Below are 5,008 nucleotides of genomic sequence, written 5' to 3'. Positions count from 1 at the left end.
CAACCAGGTGAACTTATACACTTAGCATGAAATACTTTACATTCAGTCAGATTAAACCAATGTTCCATTCAGTGTTTTGGATAAGGTCGCTGGCTACCAGCAGGAGACACTGACAAGGACTATTTTTCTAACATTGGGGCTACGAGTTTTATGTTCCAAAGACCAAGCCAGGCTCTATCTATAGGTCCAAAGATATTGGCTACTGAAGCCAGTGTTTTTAGATCTTTTTTCTTACCAAAGTTCAGCCTGCCCTTTGGGGATCTGTTTTGACCAATGAAACACTTTTAAAATCTTTGTACATGAACAACAATATGTATTACATTTGTAAAAATCAGTTTTAGCATCATTTTGATTAGTTATCAATCTGAATGTGTTGTAGTATTTAGGCAGGATAAAGTATCTCCAGGATAAGAGCTAGGCCTTTAGGCATAACTAAAAGGAATGGGTGAAGAGAATGTTATCCCAGTTAGAGCTTAAGTGAGATATCTTTTTAATGACTGCTTTTACTGAGGTATTATAACTGGAAGGAAGGTCAGGGTTGGAGAAGAACAGAAACCTGTACAAATGTCCAGCAATAGGCTGTTTTTTTCCTCTAGTAATGATTACTCAGAGCTCCCCCGTGGAGATGACCGGTAGAGATAACAGTCTGGCCAGAGGGAGGAGGCAGCCCCTAGGCCCTTTAATTTTATTGAACCACTTGGGAAGCTGAGTCTGAACTCTGGGGCCTCCACCTGAGAGAGCAGTCATGCCTCCAGTGGCTGACTTGGAAGTCAGTAGATGGCTTAGGGGGCCTCTTAGGGCAGCCTCGCTTAAGGTGGCCTGGCTTTTGACAAAGGTAGCAGATGAATATAGTCTTTGAATTCTTCTTGGAGCCCTGAGAATCAGATTAATAGTCTGTTTCTCTTAGCGCTGCAGCAAAGGCAGCTGTTTTTTGTCAGTGTCTTTTCACTCCCTGGTTTTCTCCCAGTTTTGATTATAGAATAGGAGGCAACTTTTACTAAAGTATCAGGTGAGCTGTCTGGAGCAAAAGCTATGTTTTGTGGTTCTTTTCTAATATCTGGAGCTGACTGGGTAATGGATTTATCTTTAAGAATAATCTGTCCCTCTACTGAATTAGTATCTATGAAAGCATGTATTACCAGTGTCTCTATTAAACATTCTAAGAAAGCACAGGGGTTTTCATCTATCTCCTGATAAATAGCTGAAAATTTAAAATAACTAGATGGCTTGGTTTTAGTTCTTCTCAGACTTTTAAGAATACACACTTGAAAACCTTTTTTAATTCCAATCTCCTGCCTGGCTATTAGGTCAGAAAGGGTCTTCAGCAGGAACTGCATGGGCTTCCATGGGCCCTGCATGTCCTCTTGGCTGCCTCTCTTCCAGGTGTTTAAGATTAACAACGTATTATTCATCCCCAAATGTAATAGAAGTTTGTAACACTGCTTGTCTCTCATTAGAAGGCAATTATTGATTTAAGATTAACATTATGTTCTTCCATTCTAGCTTTTAGGTTTGAGTTAGTTCTCAAAAAACATCAATGTACTTATCAGGGTCATCTAAAGATTTTCTAAGATCTGACTTTATCTGTTTTAGGTCACTGTGAGAAAAAGGCATATGAACTCTGGACCTTCTAACGTGTCTATTTACTACTTCAAAGGATATTATCCTTGGGGAGCTTGCATAAACTCAGCTAAGGATGGGTGTAGCCCTATAGAGGAGTGGGTTACAGCTGGTCTAGAAGCTCTACCCTCTAGACTGGAAGGGAAAAAGTAGGGAAAACCTTACATTTAGTAGTGGTGGGCCAGGCTGTGATTAACACTGTCTTGTTCTTAGGCTCCAAATGTTGCAGAAAAGCAGCCTTAGGCTCTGGAATAGTGAATGCCTTAGGCACCAGAACTGCCTAGCTGTCCTGTAGCTCACATTTGTGTGTCAAGACTAAATAATTAGGGTTATGTCTTAATGAAAACAAAATCTGAACATAAGCCATTTTTGACCATTTTTCTTCTTTTTTTCAACATCTTTCTAGCTGTAATAGAATATTAAAATTAATACTTTCCTCTGTATTCCATTTGGCTCTAGGGGTTAAGTAGGCCACACACATGTACAAAAAAATTAAATGGCCATTTTTCAGTGGGTAAAGCTCAGACATCTTCCAACACTTAATGATTGACACATTCTATAGGAGAGACTGTGACTATGAGATTTCCACCTGGAATACAAAAAAGAAATGATTCTGGGCATCCTCACAATATTTCTAATTGATTCTCTCTCAAGGAGTCCCTTGAGCAGACCACTCTTGAGTAGGTGGATGCTTATTTGCAGAGGAGGGAAACAGAATCAAGTCAGCCTGTACAGCTACATTCTCTTAATTCAATGAATAGAGGGATTTGTTCTAATACTGTTTGTAAATAAGATATCATGTCTGCATCTTGTACAACAAATAACCACTAAGAAAACAATATGCAATGTATTAATTACTGAAACTGTCCTACTAATCAGTTTTGAAACTGTTTAATTGCCACTAGTTTTATGGGCTACATTGGAATATTTTACTGAATTCATGCACCTACAATATTTAAATGACAATGGAATACCCTACTCTGACAAAACTAATCAAAAAAAGCAATACAAATGAATGAACATTTTGCATCTGCATATTCAAAATATTTAGGATAGATATACAGCTACTTTCTCGTAATCCAATGAATAGAAAGATTTGTTCTAATAGTGTTTGTGGACAGGATGTCATGTCTGCATCTTGTACAATGAGTAACCACTAAGATAACAATATGTGATGTATTAATTATTGAAACTGTCCTACTAATCAGTTTTGAAGCTGTTTCATTGCTACTTGTTTCTCAATAAAATCATTAAAAAAAGAATAGTCATGTAAAACAAGTGGTGGGAGAGAACTAACCTTGTACCAGTGGAGCAAACAAAAGACTTTCTCATTAGATGGCACAGAAGGGAACAGTGGCTGTAATCCTGGTAACAAAATGACTAAAAGTCTTGAAAGTGAAAATATCATAAACCAATCAACACTCAAAATTCCAACCTACCCAGACAACAGAAATCCTTAAAGTTGTTTAAACAAAGTCCTCAAAGTTAACTAGTAGAAGGTAGGGTTATTTGAAGGAATCTGAGGAATGTATTTAGGATTAGCTTCTAATTGCTCCCAGGTTCCCTTCTCCCTACATCTTTGCTGTTCTCTCTTTCTCTCTCTCTCTCTCTCTCTCTCTCTCTCTCTCTCTCTCTCTCTCCTGTCCTTATGTCTTTTCTTTTCCTTCTCCCTCAAGTCTCTAACTCCCACAAGCATTGCAATTGAATTAGGGTTGAGAATGTGGGTGGAGGCAGGTTACATCAAATGTAGAGGCTGGAGTGTGCGATGCAGATTCAGAAGCAGGAGCTCAATGGTGCCTTTATGTCCCTGGGACCTGAGAGAGGCAGTAATTGTGACCTTACTACCCAGCAGGTGACAGATTTGGCTCCCCTTCTCAGAGTCAGGGGCCTGTTATCTACAAGAGAAGCAAGTCCAATGCTTGACCATGACCACACCTGGTGGTGAAGGTATCAGGCATAAGTGATTTACCTACTTACTGCCAAACTCTTGTCATTGATCCTCTATCTAGACTACCTGTGTGGGCAGACTGGAAAAGTCTGGATCCTCTGCATTGACCTACAGAGTTGCTATGTTCATATATTTATATTTTTACACAATAACTTGTAAAGGTCTTCTTAATTCTAGTATTTTCAGATTATTAAACAATTAATTTCAGGAATTAAAAAATTTAAGGTGGATTCTGAGTTTACAAAATGATGGAACAGCATCAAAATGAAGACCAAATGGTGTTGTCAGGTGGTGACACTGATATTCCACTGAGGGCCACTGTGGACTGCATGTAGGCATGTCATCCATCAGGGTGCAGAAAACTGATGGGCTTTCTGTACTCTACACTCATTTACAGCAGAGGTGAAAGGAAAAGAAATTGTTTTCTAGACAAATATAAATACAAATAAAAACTACTGTACTAATGTCAGAAAAGAAGAAGCTAGCATGTGTAAACATCAGGTTTTCACCCTAGTGTAAGAACTTGAAAGAATAAATAAAAATCTGAAAGGTACAATAGACATAGGAAAATGCAAAGACACTGAACATAAGGAATAAGCAATGGAGATGAGGAAAAAGAGAAAAAAATAATTAAAGAAAAGTGCAAAAGTTAAGGAAGTGATAGCTGAGTTTTTGCTACTTTTTTCTATTGGTTTTTTAAAGGAGCAGTTAATGTTTAAATTCTTTACTTTTACTAAAGCTAAATGCCAACATCTATAATCTGAGCAACTACATTGAAGACAACAATGTACAATATAACAATTGCACATCTTGTTTTTTTAAATATATATCATCTTCAATATCTTACCTATTATTATACTCTTTAAAATAAAAAAATGAAAAGTAAAAGGGACAGAGAAAAATTACAGTTTATTGACAGGAAGAGTGAATGTTTGACTGATCAATCTTGCATCTCTATGTCTGATTGTCTGAGCAATAAATTTGATAATATATAATATAACAACTGTTTTAATATGTCATTCTTGTTCTGAAATTCTGCACCATTTATACTGTCTTATATTGCTTGGTTGCTGTCTTTTTTTGTTGTTGTTATTTGTCCTAGTTTTTTTTTCTCTTTAAAATAAAAAAAGAGGGGCTGGTGGGATGGCTCAGTGGTCTAAAGCACCTACTTTGAGCAAGCTTAGCAAAGCACAGGGACCACGGTTCAATCCCCCAGCACCACATGCCAGCCAGCCCCGCCCCCTGGTGGGCTGGGCTGGCCACGCACACGCACACACACACACACACACACACACACACTTTTTTTTTCTACAGTTTTATTGATAAACAGATAGCACTGAGACAGTTTCAAATCAAATCAGAAGTACAGTTTCAACAAATAATACACTGCATATATTCTTCTTAGTGGTTAATTGCTGTACAAGATGCGGACTTGTGATC

This window comes from Octodon degus, unplaced genomic scaffold (assembly GCF_000260255.1).
Source record: "Octodon degus isolate 3935 unplaced genomic scaffold, OctDeg1.0 scaffold00248, whole genome shotgun sequence".
Classification (NCBI taxonomy): Eukaryota; Metazoa; Chordata; class Mammalia; order Rodentia; family Octodontidae; genus Octodon; species Octodon degus.
This window is presented reverse-complemented; position numbering follows the sequence as displayed.